Genomic DNA, 21465 nt, shown 5'->3' with positions numbered 1-21465 from the left:
ACCTGGAATCTTGATCGAATGTATATGGCATGAAATCATTGAAATGATGAAATCTGTTTAAGCTATATGAAAGAGCCCTATCTCTTCCTTAAAATGAATTAATTCTGAAATTTCAACTGAGACGCCAAGACATTAAACATCATAGTTATCATAGCAAGTGTAGGTGTATGCAACTAGGAGAAAACCTCAGAGAAGAGCCCATGGGTCTATACGAGAAAACCTCAGAGAACAGCACATGGGTCTATAGGAGAAAACCTCAGAGAACAGCCCATGGGTCTAAAGGAGAAAACCTCAGAGAACAGCACATGGGTCTATAGGAGAAAACCTCAGAGAACAGCACATGGGTCTATAGGAGAAAACCTCAGAGAACAGCACATAGGTCTATAGGAGAAAACCTCAGAGAACAGCCCATGGGTCTATAGGAGAAAACCTCAGAGAACAGCCCATGGGTCTAAAGGAGAAAACCTCAGAGAACAGCACATGGGTCTAAAGGAGAAAACCTCAGAGAACAGCACATGGGTCTATAGGAGAAAACCTCAGAGAACAGCACATAGGTCTATAGGAGAAAACCTCAGAGAACAGCACATAGGTCTATAGGAGAAAACCTCAGAGAACAGCACATGGGTCTATAGGAGAAAACCTCAGAGAACAGCACATAGGTCTATAGGAGAAAACCTCAGAGAACAGCCCATGGGTCTATAGGAGAAAACCTCAGAGAACAGCCCATGGGTCTAAAGGAGAAAACCTCAGAGAACAGCACATGGGTCTAAAGGAGAAAACCTCAGAGAACAGCACATGGGTCTATAGGAGAAAACCTCAGAGAACAGCACATAGGTCTATAGGAGAAAACCTCAGAGAACAGCACATAGGTCTATAGGAGAAAACCTCAGAGAACAGCCCATGGGTCTATAGGAGAAAACCTCAGAGAACAGCCCATGGGTCTATAGGAGAAAACCTCAGAGAACAGCACATGGGTCTATGGCATGGATATTTTAGTTCTTAGTCAACAAAACAGAAAGAAGAACATTTTGATTATTTGAGAGATAGTTCGGTAGAAATTCCTTTTTAAAGGAACTTGTAGTGTCTACTTGAAAAATTGGGTAAGAGTCCTTCAAGAAAGCTAAGCAGAAAGAAGAGTCTGTGACCACTGCATAGGCCGTGCATGTGTGTGTGTGTACAGTCAGAATGGCATGATGTCTAATTTTTTCCCATGAAGTCAATGAAGTAAACTCTGGAATGATTTGTACAATCAGCAGGGTTACTTTTGTGTTAGATGAACCTGCCTCTGATAGTTCATCGGAACAAATTTTGTACAGAGTTGGCTTGGGGTTTTGTGGGAAAGATATGGGACCCCAGAGGAAAGCAAGCTGGTCTTGAGCCTTTTGACTTTTTCTTAAAGGGGAAAAGGTAAAGAAAAAAAACCACTGGATGGGGGTTGGGGGGTGAGGGGACACCAATATGAAACCATGGTCTGAGAAGAGAAGAACTCTAGGAACAGAATGATAATTTCCTCTATAGGAATCTTTCCAACGATGTCACAGAAAGATATACGGGGGAAGGTTTCCTTAAAATCTCTGCTACGACAAGAGAGAATAGATCAGAATCGGACACTATCACTTGAGAAAGAATGATCTTATGAAATACATAGGCTCCCTAACAACCCAGCTGCACTGCGGGGGTTTGGCAGCAGGATCTCTAAGAGGAAAGAGGAAAGTCCAGTGTGGAGACAGAAGAGAGTGGCAGGTGACCCACTGAAACCCTGGCTTGACTAGAGGAAGACTGAATTAAGGTTGAGTGTTGACTATTATATTAGTTTGGACAACCTATTTTCTGAATTGAGGCTGTGTTTTGTGTGTAAAGTGACCTTAAGACTTTCTATTACCAAGAGTATTGAGCTTGTTGAAGTTTTTAACCAGTAATATGCTGGATAAAGTTCTCCCAGTAAATATATGTTACAGACACTAGGAAACAAAATCAAGTAAATGCTGCGGTTACACTTTATTGCACTTATTATTTATCTAAATCCATATTTTGAATGTGAGAGGTTCTGATCACTTAGCAAGGGACAACACAGAAATTATTGGCTTTACAGAATTTAACTTTGCTAATACCCAAACAGAAAAGGATATGCTATAATAAGGTAAACGAAACAATTTTGAGGTAAATACCCTAACATTATTCAAGACACAATGAGGTAAAGAGTCAATGAAGTTATTGTGTAGAAGCTTAACAATTTGTGATAATAAAATAATAGAAAATATAATAGCATACTTGCTATGTGGTTGTCTGTGCAAACACTGTCTATAGTGTTTTGCATATAATAGGACCTTGTTTAATTCTCTCATCAGTTCTGTGAGGTAGGTAATGTTCTCATTTCCATTCTAAAGAGAAGGTAATTGAAATCTAAAGAAGATAACTGAGTAATGCATTCTAAATTACTAAACTTGTACTGAGGGATAGAGAATGAATTTTAGCCCATATGCCTGTCTCCAATGATTAAATTCTTAATCAATATATACAATATATTGTATACTATAACGCAATGAAATAGAATAAAATAGAAATAAAGGCAAAGAAGAGAATATGAATTTATCCTAAAACAATTGCCTTGACCTAAAAGAATCACCTGCAATTACTAATCCATCTTCTGATATTAGGAAAGACAGATTCATCCAAGACAACATTGAATTTTCACATTCTGCTTTTTCTTGTCTGTAGATATAGTAAGAGATGTTTGATTTCAGACAGATGAACAAAATGGTCTAGAGTTAAAATAATGTCAGAGATAAGTAAATACCCAAAGATCAGGGCATGTAAAAAAAAAAACAACCCAAAACTGGTGTTGTTCGATATAGAAGATAAGCAAATAAGATAACAAAACAGAGGCTGATGACAGTATTATATAATTGCCAAATTACATCATTACATAATTTCCCAAACACTAAGAATCATGGCCTATCCAAGTTGTCATAAGCTTCAACCATCCCAGCCATCATTTCTCTTGCCTAGAACCTCAACAGATGTCTCACAACATGGGTAGATTTTGATTACTGTTGTACATATGAAATGTTAGATAAGAGAGTCCATAAGTGAGACATAGATTTAATGTGCACTCGATGGTTAAATAAAGTAAATGAACTCTGTGACCTGGGGTTGACTTTCAAAAATAAAAAAAACTGGAACCACAGAGCAGAATATACATTAGAATCCCTGGGTCTCACTCCTATGTGGATTTTTTTGTATCATGTCACCACAAAGATGTTCTAAGAGTCAATCTAAATAGTAAAAGTGAAAAAAATTTAAACTCTCCACAATAACACATTTGAAAGTATTATTTTAACTAGAAATATAGGAAATAATATTCTAGAGTTCTTACCTTATATTCTTTATTAATTCCAAAAGAAAATCAACAGCGTACACCACTCAGCATTAATGATGCAAGTTGTGCAAAATTGACCCTTCGGAAACAAGCAAATATGCCAAGTAGACACCAAGCTCCAATATATTTATCATTTTATTATATATTTTTGTATTTATAATGCATATAGCTTTATGGTTCACTGGTTTTCTACTATAAAAGTTATGTTTTTAAATAATACCAGAAATATATGAAAAACTTTAGGAATAATTAGAATTTCATTATCTAGATGCAAAACTAATAATATCTGCTTTTTCAAAATTAGGAATATATTTTAGATCATTCTGCTAGACTATTTTGGTTCATTTGATTTTTCACTATTTTAAAAGTTCCCGATACTTAGAAATCATCATTTTGACTTTGCATATTTCATAATTCAGTGATATGTATTTTTATTTTGGTATCCCAGATACTCTTGCTGGTTGGCACTGTCCAAGGGCAGGTATACCAGTAAATAAGTTATACTCATTTTCTGTACATTCATGAACTTATCCCAAATTAGTATTTTATGTGCAAATGATATTTCTAGAATCTAAGAGGTCTCCAAAAATGCTAGCCAGACCCTTTTATTTTTTAATTTTTTTTCAGAGTTTTAATGCAATATAATTCAATAGTTCAATAACATCAAGAATTGTACAGCCAGGAAGGTAGGGGGAAGATGGAGAGAAGGAAGCGAGGAAGGGTGAACCGATCACACATAACCACTACCACACCACCCACTACCCAACCCCAAGGGGACGAAAAACAGAAACCATGGGGAAAGGGAGATATGGGTAGGTGTAAAATATGAAAATAACAATAACTTATCACTTGTCAAGGGGTCACCAGGGTGGGAAGGTAGGAGGGAGCGTAAAAAGAGAAGCTGATACCAAGGACTCAAGCAGAAAGAAAATGTTTTGAAAGTGATGGCAACAAATGTACAGATGTGTTTGATACAACTGAGGTATGGATTGTTAGAGATCTGTAAGAGCACCCTCTAAAATGATCTCTTAATAATAAAAAAAGAATTATACAATCACCACCACAATCATTTTTAGAACATTTCTTTATTCTTGTACTCATCGCTATTAACTCCTCATTCCCTCCCAACCTCCCCTGACAAACGCCAAGGAGCCATTAATGTGGTTGCTGTCTCTAAAGAGTTATCTGTTCTGGATTTCATGTACAGAAAAAACATGAAAAGACAAAACAAAAAATAACAATAACAAAGTAAAACAGATACAAACTTCAATCGAAAAGAAAGATGAAAATATTAAAAACTAGAAAAGATTTAAATGGATCATGGGAGAAACCAGATGTGCTAAATCAGGGTGCTAAATTTTAACCGAACTATATCTGCAACAACCCACTATCCAAGGCTGTCTTGATGATAGCAAGGCTAGTACCATCCCCAGTACAACCTAACCACGTCTTAGGCAGACTCTTTGAAATCTAACATTTGAAAACAATGAGTGTGCTCCCCCAGTGCTAGGGATCTCACAGATGCTATCATGAAAGACCTTCAACTTTGACTTGCTAAGTTTTGCTTAGGAAATCTAACTTTGTACTCCCTAAGAATAATTTAGGTAATAACCAAATATTAACTGCTAAATGAAGGACTCCAAAACCCTGTACTTACTTTCTGCAATCCAATTAGTAGTATTTACAAAAAAAAAAAGGGGGGGGGGAAGGTGATACTTATTGGTGGACCATGAGAAAATCAGCAAGTGTGTGAGACACATGTGCCATCACAAGTCATCAGGTCTACGCTTTATTTTTATATAACAGGAAACCTAAAAATAAGCCCCTTTGGCCAGAAGGCACTCAAAACATGACTGAAGAAAAGCTACCTCATCAAAGTAGACTCAACCTTAAAGACAAGGTTGGGACAAAAGTTCCATCATCTTCATTTGCTAATGGGCATGGCACAAAATAATAATGACTGAAAACATCTATTAATGGTCAGCATGTGGAAGGAAAAATGCATAAACCTAGAAAAATTAGAAGCCATCAAAAATTAAATGGAATGTATTAAGATCAACATCAGAGGCAATACTGAACTAAAATGCACCAGCATTAGTATTGAACCAAACAGTCGTATATTTTACTCTGCTGGAGATGAGAAAAGGAAGAGGGATCGCATCACATTCATTAGCAAAAGAACACATCAAGATCTGTCTTGATTTACAAAGCTGTCTGTGATGGAATAATCTATTTCTCTTCAAGGAAGTGCACTTAATATGGCTATTATTCAAATTTACATAGCAAACACTGAAGCCAATGATGAAAAAATTGTAGCATCCAACAAACATTGTCAGTCTAAAATTGATCAAACATGCAATCAAAATACATTTATAATTATTGATAATAGGAATGTAAAATTGGAAAGAAAATGGAATGATTAGAAATTAAAAATATGGAGAAGGCTTCAAACTGGCACCCAGGTAAGCAGATGTACAGGAGCTCCAGTGAGTCTGGTGTCCCAGAGGTCAAGTGGAAGTGTTCTGGTGAGTGGAAAATTCCCCACGAGGGGTTCTCCCTGTCCAGGAGGTGGCCTTACCTGCATCTGCTTTGTTCCAAGTCCCGGAGATCTGGGTCCATATACCAGAAACTTCTGTGTGCCTCAGTCACCACCAGCCAGTTGCTGTCCCTGGTCACTGCCCCGGGAACTGGATGGCCATCATATAGAGCTCCCTAAGGCCAGATCTGACCACCACATAGCAACTGTCCACTCATGGATCCCACCTGGGGGAGCTGCGCCCATCTCCCATGATTCCACTCCCTCCACGAGGCTAGGCAATGATTCCGCCTGCAAGCTCTGGTCCCTCCCAGCAGCCACCTACGGCTCCAGGGTCTAACCCACAGTAAGTTGGATCGCCTGCGGCTGGGTACACCCAGTACCAGTACCAGGGTCATCTCTACCCCCTGTGCAGTCACATCTGTCATGTCAATAGAGCACAGCCCCCACCACTTCCAGGGAGCCTCAGTTCATCAAGCTCTAGCCTCTCCTTATCCACAAGAAGTGGCCCCCACACTTCCCACATGTTCCCAGCACTGTGACTTCTGGTAACCACTGCACCATGCCCTGCCTCGGCCTGAGCCACAGGGAATTAGGGTCATGCACTGGGGCCTTGCAGTCCCACCACACACTGCCTAGCCCAGAACAGTGGGGAGTTGCGACAGGAGTCTTGCAGGCCTGTCTGATGAGTGCCCAGTCCCAGGTGCCTCAGAGAGGTGCTGCCTAGGTCTATCCTAGCCTGGGGATCATCACTTCCCTGTCCCCTCCCAGCCCAAGCAGCAAGTGGAACAGTGGAGAGTACATCCCTGGTCCAGAGGACATCCTTCCCCCAAATCTAGCCTAGTTCCCGAAGCCAAGGGACCAGAACCCAGTTATGGGAGCTTCCCAGCTCACACAAGTAAGAACACCTTAGATCCCAACGGGGCCACCACCTGCCTATTGGCCCCCTATAGCCCTATCACTGTACCTGGAGCTATTCACCAGTTAAACACTGTTCCCCACAGCTGTCCCCACCAGTGCTCAGAACTTCTCATTTCAGTTCACCACTGAGTCGCTGGGGCACCTGCCTGCACAGCAGCCTAACCCACCTCCACAGTAGGCCACAGGCAGCCCTTGAAAACAGCATTGTCAGCCACAAAGGAAAAGAACACAGTATCTCTTGGTCTTCCAGACATATGGAGCCTAGCTCTTCGAAATCATCATGTAAATAACAGCATACCACATCACTCCCAACAAGAAAATAAGAAAGGCAAACCACAACAGCAGAGCTAACAACACTCATAGAAGAATCTGACATGGATATGTCACAAAAAAGAAATTTTCAGAAAACTCCTTGGAGTAATATAGGAGATGAAGGAAACTGTACAGGCTAAGGATGCAACAATAGAGGAGATGAAGTCCAATATAGAGGAAATGAAGTCCACGCCAGAGGGGATGAAGTCCATGCACCAAAGGGAAATACAGGAGCTAACAGATGAACTAGCAGAAACTGCACACAAGATCACAGATCTCACGAACAGTCTACAGGCTGAGACTAGTGACCTCAAGGACAATCAGACAGACCTCAGCCAACAATAAAGACAATTAAACAAGATAATAAAGGAGAGGAAAGAAAGCCTGAGATCCATGACAGATTCTATGAAGAGGAACACATCTGAATTATTGGCCTACCGGAACAAGACACAGCGAAGAAGTTGACAACTAAACTAACAAGGGAATTTCTGGAAGAAAACTTCCCCACCCTAATGAATGAAAATCAGACATTCATGCAGGAATCAGAGAGGGCACCAATTAGACTAAACCCCAAGAAGAACTCACCAAGGCATATAATAGTTAAACTATCCAACTTCAAGGACAAAGAGAAAATCCTAAGAGCAGCAAGAGAAAGGAAGACAGTCACATACAATGGCTCTCAGATAAGAATATGCTCAGACCTATCAACAGAAACCATGAAGAGCAAGAGAGAGTGGAGTAATATCTTCCAAAAGCTGAAAGAAAAAAACACCTCCCTTAGAATCCTTTATCCTGCCACATTATTTTTTATTAATAAATGTGGGAAACAGATTTCTCCCAAGTTGTCTCCCTCCAATATATCCCAAACCTAGCTGCTTGCTACACATGACAGATGAATATCCACTTGGAGGTCAACAGAAATAGGTCTGGGGTTATTCTCCCTAAGGGTTATCAGCCATACAGAGTAAGCAGATACCACTGTTTATCCCACAACAAGTAGGGTCCACGCCCTTCTGATAAGATAGTAGTAAATGTTTTCCCTGAAAGAGAACACAGGGAAGTCAAGCCCACTCAAGGGTGACCAAGGTTAGACTGCTATCACGAATCTTGCATCTGTCCTTCTTGTCACATGTATACCCCTCGTTCCTCCCCTTCCTATCATGTGTACACCCCTAGCTCATGCCCTTCCTGTTACGCCTATGCCCATTGTATATCCACCTCCTGTTGCTTGTGTTGTCTAATATACAGTCCCTTCATGTGATGTGTGTCCTTACCTGTAATCATGCCCCCTAAGTAGAGATAAGCCATGGTGAGCAATAAACGGTGGTCTCGGCCCCACCTCACCTCGGCCCACACTGTGCGTGGACCTGGCTGGTAAGATCATGGCACTCTAGGAAGAGAGCATGCTACAATGAAATTTGTCTGACTTATTTATTTGAATCTATCTTCTATCTCTCATGCTCTCTATGATTTTATAGTAATCTTTATATATCTCAACCATATAATTACACCTATCAAGCCCATGATTAGTTGTTGGGAGCTGGCCCTCCCCCCACAAAGAAAGAAGGAGAGATAAGGATCTTCCAGGACAAGGACACATTTAAAGAATATGCTGCAAGATGCTTAACCTGCAGAAGATCCTTGCCAACTCACTATGGCCAGAAGACCAATATCCACCAAGCACAAACAGGAGAACAACACATAGCCCAACTCCAACCAGAAGTCAATGGACCGATAACAATCACCAAGTTAACATGGCCTCAGAGGGAAAAGAAAGCAATAAATAAGCCCCCCACAAAGACACAGCACAGTGATAAGAAGGGTGATAGGAAAACACCCAAAACAAAAGGCACCAGATGTCAGCAATGAGTCCACAGATGGTGATAATAACTCTATATATCAATGGTCTTAACTCCTACACTAAAATAAAAAGGCTTTCAGACTGGCTTGGAAAGCATAACTCATTAATCTGTTGCCTGCAGGAAACACATAATAAGCTCAGAGACAAAAATAGATTAAGAATAAAAGGCTGGCAGAAGATATAACAGGCAAACGGCTACTCAAAAAAAGCAGGAGTCACAATCCTAATCTCAGACAAATTGACCTCAAGGTTCAAACCATACAAAGATATAAACAGGGGCACTATATAATGCTCAAAAGATCACACTGCCAGGAACCAGTGAGCAAAATAAATACATATGCACCAAATGAGAGACCCACGAAATTTGTCAAACAAACTATTCAAAACATAAAAAAATATATCATAGATGCAACAATTATAGTAGGTGACTTTAATAAACTGCTCCCAGAGAAAGATAGATCATTGGGAAGGAAGCTCAGCAAAGAGACGATAGAGCTAAAACCTACAATTAGGCTACTAGATATGATACACATATTTAGAGTTTTCCATTCACATACCAAAAAATCACATTCTTCCCAATTGTGCATGACTCATTTTCAAAAACAGACCCCTGCTAGGACACAAGTCAAGCCTGAGTAAATTCAAACAGAGAAGATTACGCAGATGTCCTACTCAGATCACTGTGCCATAAAGCTGGAGATCAATCAAAGGATGACCAGAATAACAAGGGCAAACAATTGGAGAATAAACAATGATCTTCTTCGACATGAATGGCTACTGATCCAGATTGGAGAGATCAGAAAGTTTCTAGAAGCTAATGCGAATGAGAATACATCGTATAAAAAATCTATGGGATATGGGAAAAGAAAGCAGAAGGAACAGGCAGAGTCACTATATCAAACAGACCTAATCAACAGTCAATCATTTCGAGAGGTAACATATGATCAAGAACTAGTACTGACATGTCCAAGTGGCACTGAAGGCATTGCCCAAAACAGGGATCTAGAAATTTACAGAATCCCAATCGAAATGTTTCAACAAACTGATACAAATTCAAACCGAACACTAAATTGTGCCCAGAAAATTGGAAGACAGCTAGCTGGCCAACCAACTGGAAGAGATCAATACGTGTGCCCAGTCCAAAGAAAGGTGACCCAACAGATATAGGAAATTATCAAACTATAGCAGTGATAGAACAGACAAGTAAAATTTTGATGAAGATAATTAAAAAACGGTTGCAACAAAGCATTAACAGAGAACTACCAGATACTCAAGTTAATTCAGAAGAATATGTGCTACATGGAATATTATTGCTGACCTCAGATGCATCCTGGCAGAAAGCAGAAGATATCAGAAAGATATTTACTTTATTTTACTGACTATGCAAAGGCATTTGACTGTGTAGATCATAACAAACTACAGATAAGACTTTGAATAATGAAAATTACACATCACTTAATTTTGCTTAGGCGGAATCTGTACACAGATCGATAGGCAAGATTTCTTACAGACAAGCAGGGTACTGCATGGTTTAAAATGGAATAATGGGTATGAGGGCTCTATTTTCATCATATATATTCAATATGTACAATGAACAAATCATCCATGTAGTTGGGTTATATGAAAGATAATACTGCATTAAAATTGGAGCAAGGATCCAACTCTGTATGTGCAGGTGACACACCTTTGCTTGCTGAAAGTGAAAGAGATTGAAGTACTTATTGATGAATCTCAAAGATTATGGCTTTCATTATGGATTACAACTTAATGTAAAGAAAACCAAAATCCTCACAAATGGATCAATAGATAACATTGTAATAGGTAAAAAAAGTTTAAGGGTGTCAAGGAATTCATTGTACTTGTATTCGTAAGCAATTCATGGAAGCAGAAGACAATAGATTGTTCAATTTTTAAGAGTATTAAGAAGCCTACATTTATTGAAATTGTTCTTAAATTTATATTTTTAAAAACATTTTATTGGGGCTCTTACAGCTCTTATAACAATTCATACATCAATTGTATCAAGCACATTTGTACATATATTCCTGTGATAGGTTTATTGTGCCAATCTAGCCAATAAGAACACGTGGGTGGAAATCAGTCCAGTTGTAGTTTGATTGGAAGGCAAAGAGATAAATGGCTCTGCAAGACCCGCCCCCCCCATCACTATCTGGTGATAGGACCAGTGTGCTGCTGTTTTAGCCAGTTCTCTGCTTCAACCTGTGTGCCAGGGGTCCTCAAACTTTTAAAACAGGAACCCAGTTCACTGTCCCTCAGACCGTTGGAGAGCTGGACTATAGTTTAAAAAAAAAACTATAAACAAAGTCCTATGCACACTGCACATATCTTATTTTAAAGTAAAAAACCAAATGGGGCAAAAATACCTGGCGGGCCAGATGAATGTCCTCAGCGGGCTGCATGTGGCCCGCGGGCTGTAGTTTGAGGACCTCTGCGTGTGTGCTACACTACCTGTGGGCCAAACTAACCCATGGATCATGTCCCTAGAACTTGAGGCTACTTCAAGATCTGTTCATCACGTTACTGGTGCTTACATCACTTGAACTTGAGGCTGGATGATCCTATCACCTTGCAATGCTTGAGTTCAATATCCCATCCCAACATGCTTCTCTAAGCTCTTGTACTACTGACTGCTGCTAACTGTTGCTGACCCACCATGCTGTCTGCTGCCTGAGGAAAGACGGCCTGTTTTGCCTGAAGGAAGACTTCACTGCCTGGTTCCATGACCTTGGACCAAAGCCCCTTCCATGAGTTGAAGGACTTTCAGTATATTAATTTTTCCACAAAAGTGAATTGAGCTGAGCACTGTACTGCTATGTGGACTACTTAGCTGTCCTTCTCGCTGTATAGACCTATCCATTTGCATATGTAAAATAATAAGTGTCCTGATTTTGTTTCTCTAGAGAAACCTGCCTAACACAGTTGCCATCATCATTTTCAAAACATTTTCTTTCTACTTGAGTCCTTGGTATAAGCTCCTCTATCCCCTCCTCCTCCACCCTCACACCCTCATAAACACTTGATAAATTATAAATTATTATTTTTAGATCTTACACAGTCTTCTGTCTCCCTTCACCCATGTTTCTATTGTTTATTCATGCCCCTAAATGTGTGGGTGTGTGGGGTGTATATGCTGATCATTTTTATCTGTTCTCCCTTTCTCCCCCCACCTTCCCCCTAACTTCAGGGTATCGCTACTCCCATTACTGTTCCTGAAGGGTTTATCTGTCCTGGACTCAGTATGTCTAGAGCTCTTACCTGTACCAGTGAACATGCTCCTGTCTTGCCGGATTTGTAAGGTTGAACTGGGGTCATGATAGTAGTGGGGAGGAAACATTAAAGAACTAGAGGAATGTTGTGTGTTTTGACAGTGCTATACTGTACCCTGCCTGGCTCTTCCCTTTCTTGTTATTCTTCTGTGAGAGGATGTCCAAATGTCTACAGATGGACTTTGGGTCTCCACTCCAACCTACCTCTTTTGCATCAATATAATTTTTTTGTTTGGGGTCTTATGATGTCTGATACCTGATTCTATCAACACCTTGTAATCACACAGGCTGGTGTGCTTCTTCCACATGACTTTTGTTACTTCTCTGCTAGATGGTTGCTTATTTAATTTCAAGTCTTTAAGATCCTATATGCTATATCTTATAATAGCTGGGCACCATCAGCTTTCTTCACATTTGCTTATGCACCCATTTTGACTACAGTGATCATGTTGGGAAGATCACAGAATGCCAGGTTATTAGAACAAAGTGTTCTTACATTGAGGGAAAACTTGAGTAGAGGCCTAATATCTGTCTGCTAACTTAATATTAAATATATGATTTAAGTATATATGTATACATAGACCTATACCCATGTTATATATTAATATTTACATATACATGCCTACATTTATACCGCTATAAATTACTTTAGCCTCCTAGTTCTTTCCTCTATTTCCTTTTACTTTCTTCCTGCCCCACTATCATGTTTGACCTTCATTCTGGTCTCCATAATTCCTCTCAGCTGCATTGCACTTGATCAAACCCCACCAGTTCTACACCCTCCTCACCATTGATTTTGGATCTCTTGTTGTTCCCTTTCCCTTGGGTTTGCTTTCTCCCCACTCCCTTTACCCCACCTCCCCCTCTCCCCTTTACCCCAGAACAATTGGTCCATTGTTTTTCCCTTGGGACTGACTATCTTGAATATCTTATGTAGATAGACATCAAAGAAAATAAGTAGATATAAAAAGGGGGGTGGTGGTAGTTATAAATAGTTCCAGGTCTGCCTGCTGACTCATATGTATGTTTTCTGATTGCGTCTGATGCGGTGTCAAGCCCTGCTCTCTGTGTCAGAAGTCTATTTTCTGGATTCCTTGGAACTTCATTGCTTTGCTCCTCCAATTTCTCGGCAATTAAGATGTACTTTGGACATCGAATAAGAAAAACAGAAAACTGATGCATTTGAAATTTGGTGCCAGAAAAGAATACTGAAAATATCTTGGACTGCCAAAAGAACCAACACATCTGTCTTGGAAGAAGTATAGCACTCATCCTCCTTAGAGGCAAGGATGGCCAAACTTAGCCTTATGTACTTTGGACATTTTCAAGAGAGACTAGTACCGGGAGAAAACCATCATGCTCTGTACAGCACAGGGCAGCAACAGATGGACTGATACAGTGACTGTACTGAGTGCACAGATGGGCTCACCATCTGACCAATTATGAGAATGACTCAGGACTGTGTGGTGTTTCCTTGTGGACCACTTGGGGTTGCTATGAGTCAGAACTGACTCCATGGCACCTATCACCAAAAACAACAAGGTGCATCTGATTGCCACCCAAGCCAATCCTATTGCCATCAAGTTGTTTCGGACTCATAGAGACCTTCTATACAATTGCCAAGACTGTTCATCTTTACAAGAGTGGATAGCTCAGACATAACCATTGTGTGAAGGGCAGACAACATGGAAATGTTTCATTCTGTTGTACATGGGGGTCACTGTGAGTCAGAATTGACTTAATGGAACCTAAGAACAATAAGGACTATCAAGGGTAAATGGTTTGGTTGAAGTGACTCATGTATAACATGAGGTTAAAACTCTGATTGGCATAAAGATACTGCTTTTACTTCTCATAATTTACATTGAAAAAATGATTCCTTAGTTTCCATTGTATCATACTTATCAGTGGATTTAGGTTCCAATCTAAATCAGTTGCCTTTCATTGCAATTCATGCTGACCTCATATATGTCAAAGCACCCCTGTGACACATGTGACTTTTCATGGCAAACATTTTTATGAGCTCACCCAGCCTTTCTTCCAAGGTGCCTCTGAGTGGATTCAATCCACCAGCTTGTTGGTAGGAAGACAGATGCCTTAACTGTATTCACCACTTGGAGATTTCAAGGATCGCTTCATAGCATGATAGATTTGATCCTCTCACAAGATCGGTATATAAAAATGCCTAAGACATCATCTGCCCTGTGGTAATCAAATACCAACAAACGTATTTTATTTAGAGCCGGACTTAGTACTAAACACTGAGAGAGTATGCTGAACATTCTTCAACAATACTAGAGAGTGTCACTGTTAGTGGTCACACGTAGGAGGGCAACACAGGCTGTGACTCTCTGGAAGCCCCAAGGAACAGCTTTAGAAAGTAAACACACCTTCCAAAGTCCTCTCGAATGCTTGCAAATATTTCTCCTTGGAGCCCTGGAACTGGCATGTATGAACTATAAACCTGGTAGCGATATGTTAGTGGAAGAACAGAGCCACCACATACCGTTTCCCACAGGGCTGGGTTTCCAACGTGGGTCCATAGTGAGAGAGTCCTGTAGTTGATGTCAACTACGTGGACGGTTTAAGTAATGGCTGGCATGTTTTAAGATATCTGTCCAAAAGAGACTACACAAATGAAAGTCAAAAAGAAATGCTACAAAGTCATAGACATCTTTATTGCATAAAAGTAACAACACGTGAAGATGTTGGCTTTCACCATATCCTCCATGTAGGTCCATCCACCTCTCAAGGCAGTGCTTCCACCTCTTGAAATGAGATTAGGAATATAGAGCAGAATGAGGTAGTTCTCCAAGCGAATGCTCACACAGCCACCTTTGTGACCCTCCAAGAACGCTACCTTCAATGCAATCAGAGGCGCACTGTCATGTGGGAGAAAAAGAAACCCCTGGACAACACTCTCCCGGCCTTTTTTCTCATCATTGCAGCGTAACATTCTAGAAAAATGATTTCCTAGTAAGTCCCCGTAATCACCCCATGTCCTTCCGGATAATCTATCAAGAGAACTCCTTGGGATTCCCCGAAACAGTTGCCATAACGTTCTGAGCTTTCTGAGCTGACTTGTCTATTTTGAGTATAACGGACTCAGATCATCCCGTTGGATTCAGTGCTTTGATTAAACCTGTCTGTGAACTCCCCCTAGGGAGGTCGACTAAGGCAAGTATGTCACTGGGAGAGCGTGCATGCAGTGCTGCACTGGTCACAGAGCCATACAACGTATGTTTGGTTTGGAATAAACGTGTGCACATGCAAACTGAAAACCTAGTAGCAATACTTTTTAATGAGCCCTCATAAATTCCAAACTGGAGCAGTGAGGTTATCAAAGGAAAACATACACAATTTCTTGAAAGATAAATCTTATGTTAAAGTAGTAAAAGAGTAGGCTAACTCAGGTGCCCTTGCCTTAATGGAGGAAAAACAACATAACATGAAGCTGAAATATTAAAACTTTAAACCTACTAGTGGAGAGCACGGAATTGCTGCCACAACAATCCATATGAATTTCTTATTTTGAAAAATCTTTCTAATATTAATAAATTACTAGTTTGCAGCTGTGATTTTGATAAACTAGCAAAGCACCATACTACAGAATTCTTGAGGTGTGACTCATCCCCAATGGCATGTTTTCAGAATAACAGCGAGGATACCTTTTAAGTACCAAAGACAGTATGTAATTTTTTCATTTACCATTCTGACAGAAAATCTTTTAAAACTGTGTTAAGCTTTATGAGGTTTTCCTTAAAAGTACATAGGGCATAAGGCAATTTTCCTTGATGGCCCAGTGCTATCCTTATGGCTATTAATTATTATACTGTGTTGCGAGATCCTCAGAAATGTACATTCTCTTTTACCCTTAGATATGAGACTGTTAACCCCTGGCTATGGGCAAAGAGACACCTGATTGGTGGTGGTGCTCTTCTATCAGTCAGGGGCAGAGCAGACTGGCAGCCCTTTGTTCATCCTAGCTTGATGCCTAGATCGTGGCCAGAGCTGTTTCATGCCTAGGGCGCATTAAATTGTGGGGTAGGGAAAAAAAGAAGATTTAGAGACTGTTAGAATTAAACAGGAGTTCTTGTGCAGCCATCTTAATTATTGATGAGGGCCCAAATGTCAAAAGAGGAATAACAGGATTTCACTAAGGGAGTCAATGTAAAATGGCAGGGAAAGTTCCTAGCTGGAATTCCTGTCTTCTATGCAAGAAACCCAAGTTCATTGTTCACACAATACAACTCATCACCAGTCACCACCCATCCATCAGTGGACATTTGTGGGTTGGTATGATGCTGGGGAGGGTTCAGTGAAGCTTCGAGACTGAAATTAGGCTAAGAAGAAAGGTCTAGTGCTCTACTTCGAAATACTTTCCAATGGAAAATTACGAATGACTGGATTGTGTAGTTTCATTCCACTGTACACGGGCTCCCGTGAGATAAGAGCCAACACAACCTCAGGTAACTGTAAACAATGACTGACTTCATGTCTGCTAAACGTATCCAGTCTATTCCATTACCCACGTATTGCACGCCCCCACGACTTAGCCTTTCCTTTAGTTCTTTCGCCTTCATTTAAAAGATTTTTTTCCTCTCTCTGTGCTACTTGATGATATCCTATGATTTCTTTCCTCAGTATGGTTGGTGAAACCACCTTCTCCCTTAATTGTGCACCCTGACAACAAGGGATGTTTATTTGTTTGTTTTCTGGCATCACAACAGGGCACATGAAGCCCATGATCCGAGAATGACAGGAAGTCAGGTACAGGGGAGCATACAGGTCACACTTAGAAAAATTAAGATAACCTGGGACATTAATAAAACATTGATGCCAAAGATACACTGTTGAAGGGACAAAGAGGTGGAAAAAAGCAAAAATCCCAGAAAGGACTACTGGAAGGTGGAAGCAATGGGAGGTGGTCTGGGTGCACTAAGATGTTGATGCTCACCTGAACCTCATTCTAGGATGGTTATATATTGAACATAGACATGTTTCCATTATTGCACTTCAAGTTACCATGCTTTGCAGATACTATGGGGGAGGGGGTGTTGGTAGTTGTTGCTGTGGTTGTATTTTTTTTAATTGAAGGTGAAACCAGTAAGTCACCTGGTACCATTTTCCCAGTAGCATTTGCTCAGTTTTTGACTGTCGCATTTTGGTAATTCTTGTATATTTCAAACTTTTTCATACTGTTCCTGCTTATTGAACAGACTAAAGTAGAAACAAACTTTTAGATGCAGCAGTAAACAAATCAAAAGAAGTCCTATGTGTCGCTTTACTGCAATCGTCACATTATGGTCAAGGCCTGAAACTGTGTGTGTTTCAGGCCTTGACCATAATGTGAACTTTACACTGACAACCACAAGGTCGGCAGTTCAAACCCAGGAACCACTCCATGGATAAAAGAGGAAGTTATTTGTTCTTGGAAAGATTTCCCATCTCAGAAACCTAATCTAGGATTCCTGTGAGTTGGAATTATCTCAATGGCCATGGGATTGAGGTTTATAATACATGGAAGGAGCTCTGGTGGCATTTTTGGTTTTATTCACCAGACTATTAACCCAAACCCATCAGGCACTCTGTGGAGAAATATGTGCCGGTCTGTTTCCATAGAGATTTATAGTTATGCAAACTCTTCGGGTCATTTCTACTCAGTCCTGTGGACTACTAGCAGTCAAAATTGATTAGAAATCAAAAGTAGGGTTAGGCTGATTTACACAAGTAATGCAAGAGGCCTATGTCTTAATTGCTCACTTCCTGGTAAAAATAATTTCTTGAATTTGTCTCATCTGCTCTAACAGTTTGGAACCATTAAATTCCAGGTAAGTGCGGTGTTAGTTGTATACATTCATTGGTTTCTGAGTCAAAAGACAAATAAGGAAAAATTCCTGGGTAGTAGTGTGGCAGCTACATAATTGTGTCAATTTGAGGATTAAGAGTGTAGGGGTGGAGTCTAGTCTGTCAATCAGAATATAGCCAATAAGGCCTCTGTGTGGGCATGACCTTCTCCTGAGGATTCTGGGAACTCTTGCAATTCTTCCTTGCAGATGGGAGACACTCTCTCTCTTGGCTCACTCCCTGAGCGACGCTCTATTGATAAGACAGATGACACTATGCTGATAGGCCCCAAGTCCTGGGAACTGGAGAAGCCATGTGGAGACCCATGCCAGAGCTGAGATGCTTCCACCACCGCTGGATCTACAAGACTTTGCACCCACTGGCCTGGGATCTTCCTGCATTTGGCATCATTGCATATGTTGTGTGAGTTTGAAGAGGACTTTATAGATTGATATCAGACATGTGGGCTAATATAGGATTTATGAACTTAATCTGGACTGGGATGGAATGTTTTCTCAAATATTCAACTGCTTTTATATACAAACCTCTTTCTTATATGCACGTGTCTATGGATTTGCTTCTCTAGTATATCTTGACTCACACAAGGGGAAAGGACATACTAAAATCATGCTTCAAATTGAACTTATTTTGCAGGACTGGATAGGGCAGAGGTTGTACACTGGTACATATGGGGGCTGGAGGCACAGGGAATCCAGGGTGGATGATACCTTCAGGACCAGGGGTGTGAGGGGCGATGCTGGGAGAGTGGAGGGTGAGTGGGTTGGAAAGGGGGAACTGATTACAAGGATCCACATGTGACCTCCTCCCTGGGAGATGGACGGCAGAGAAGGGGGGGAAGGGAGACTCTGGATAGGGCAAGATATGACAAAATAGCAATCTATAAATTATCAAGGGCTCATGAGGGAGGAGAGTTGGGAGGAAGGGGAAAAAAAAGAGGACCTGATGCAAAGGGCTTAAGTGGAGAGCAAATGCTTTGAAAATGATTAGGGCAAAGAATGTACGGATGTGTTTTATACAATTGATGTATGTATATGTATGGATTGTGATAAGAGTTGTATGAGCCCCTAATAAAATGCAAAAAAATTGAACTTGTTTTAGAAGGATGGTGAATGTCCACCTTCAGGGGTGGAAAAAATCATATTTTTTTAAAATGAGCTGACTGGAGCCCCATGGGGTAAATGCCCGGCACAAAGTAACACAGTGGTAAGGCCACTGCTCCTGATTAAAGCCGATCAAGTATTCGAGCCCTGTACTGTAAGTGGTGGTCATAGGTCAGGTTATTAAATTCTCAGTCAGGAAAATGACTCTATGGAGTGGGCAGAGGAGAGTCGGCTGTGCCAGTGGGAAAGGGTGCTTTGCTGTCCAGGTCTGGAAGACAAATTGGGACTCTCTGTAGGCGCAGGCAGGGTGATTCATGCTGTGTGATGCATAACTAAGGTCTGTGGATGCAAACTGAGCAAACCGGGGTGTTCGTAATCTATCTTGGCGCAGGAGTGGCTCAAAAGGGCAGCGTACCTTCTCCGCTATGTTCATCTCTTTGAGGCAGGAGAGCTAAACTTCTCTGAGATAAGGGAACTTACCCAGAATAGAATTTCTTTTCAAGTTTCTGTTCTTTTTTTTTTTTTATCTGCTACCTCTTGATCTTGCAATTGCACTATTAAAATATGTAGGGGTTTTTTTTGTACTGCCAAGAAACTAGGTTTTCCTTTTATCCCAGCTGCTTTGAAGTGTTCGCTCAATCCAAACAATTTCCGAGGCCCTGCAGTATGCTAGAACACCCAGAACTTCAGGGCCACAAAATGAAACAAGGTACCCTTTATTTCCACAGCAGCCTACAGGTTCCCAGGGGAGACCGAGATGTAAATAAATTACGTGCTTTATCTGGTTTGATTGTGTCTATAACATGCTTCAATTTCATAATTCTAGCCTCTTCGAGTAAAAAATGGCAATCGTGATACTTACATGGCTAAGAGAGCTAAGAGTACAGGACTTAATGTACATCAACCACTGAAGAGGATGCTTGGTCCCTAGTCAACTGAAAATCAAACTCCATACAATCCAGTCAACAACAATGCATCGTGACCTTTTGTTGCTGCCCGTGTCATTGCTAGGTGCCATGGAGTCTGACCTGACCTATAAGGACCCTACCAACAACAGAACCGAACACTGCCTGGTCCTGCACCATCCTCACAACTGTGCCCATACTTGAGCCCATTGTTGCAGCCACCATGTCACTCCGCCCCTGAAGGCCTGCCTCTTTTGTATAGCCCTTATGATTTAGCAACTACAATATCTTTTCCTGGGACTGGTCTCTCCTAACATGTCCAAAGTATGTGAGATAGAGTCTTGTCTTGCCATCCTGGCCTCTAAGAAGCACTCTGGCCTTGCATCTTCCAAGACAGATGTTTGATCTTTTTTCATGGTACTTTCAAATATGACCTTGAGTGAGCATCTAAGGCAAGTTATAATTATTCCCTGGGGTTTTGAACACAGGAAATCATTGCAGGATGGAAAGGCCTCATCTTCCTCTCGCAGAGTGACATACTGTTAGGCTTAAACTTCTAACAAGATTGTGGTTACAAGTCCAACACTTAACACACTGTGCCACTGGGGTTGCTTGCTTGACCCATCTTAGGTCCTGAAAATCAAACTGGTCAGTTCTCTGAAGAGCCCTGCCGGTGGAATGGCTACTCGTTGGCTGTTAACCACAAAGTCAGCAGTTGGAAGCCAGCAGATGTTCTGCAGGAGAAAGGTGAGGCTTTCAACTCCCATAGAGAGTCACAGCCTCGTAAAACCGCAGCAGCAGCTCTCCCCCGGCCTGTAGAGTAGCTCTTAGTCAGCACTGACTCATCGATGGCAATAAGAGTCAATACTCCAACCAATCACTAAAAAAGATGGAGAGAAATGCAAAGGCAAAAGAAGGTCACAGGGCTACTCTGCGAGCACACATCCCCTTCTTGGTAGTGTCTCACTTCTGGGACAAGCTCTTGGTCCCCCATGTGCATTCCAAGTGGAACTGAGTATTTACTCCCTGCTGACATAAACTGCCAGCAGTCATTTTAAAGTGCCAACAGGCTCTGGGTGTACAAAGAATCCTGCCTATGACCTCTGGTGGGCACCGATTCCATGCTGACTCACGGAGACCCCCTGTCCGTTCAGAGACTATTTATGGCATAGAAAGCCCCGTCTCTCCTGCACAGCTGCTGGTAGCCTCACAGTGCTGGCCAGGCAGATCGCAGTCTAAGGCATAACCATGGCACCACCAGGGATCCTGTCTAAAAACAAAGTTACCCTGCATTTC

At 41.1% G+C, this 21465-nt stretch overlaps 1 protein-coding gene and 1 non-coding gene across 3 annotated transcripts in view; one reads left to right on the top strand and one right to left on the bottom strand.

The window, feature by feature from the left end:
- The window catches only part of INPP4B (inositol polyphosphate-4-phosphatase type II B), a 975417-nt gene that overhangs the window by 623272 nt on the left and 330680 nt on the right, over positions 1-21465 (bottom strand). The gene's annotated exons all lie outside the window — the stretch shown is intronic.
- Positions 16188-16331, top strand: LOC142444209 (small nucleolar RNA SNORA48). Its single transcript, XR_012783861.1, has one exon. It is a non-coding gene; the product is annotated as a small nucleolar RNA SNORA48 (small nucleolar RNA).

Source organism: Tenrec ecaudatus, chromosome 3 (assembly GCF_050624435.1).
Source record: "Tenrec ecaudatus isolate mTenEca1 chromosome 3, mTenEca1.hap1, whole genome shotgun sequence".
Classification (NCBI taxonomy): domain Eukaryota; kingdom Metazoa; phylum Chordata; class Mammalia; order Afrosoricida; family Tenrecidae; genus Tenrec; species Tenrec ecaudatus.
This window is presented reverse-complemented; position numbering and strand designations above follow the sequence as displayed.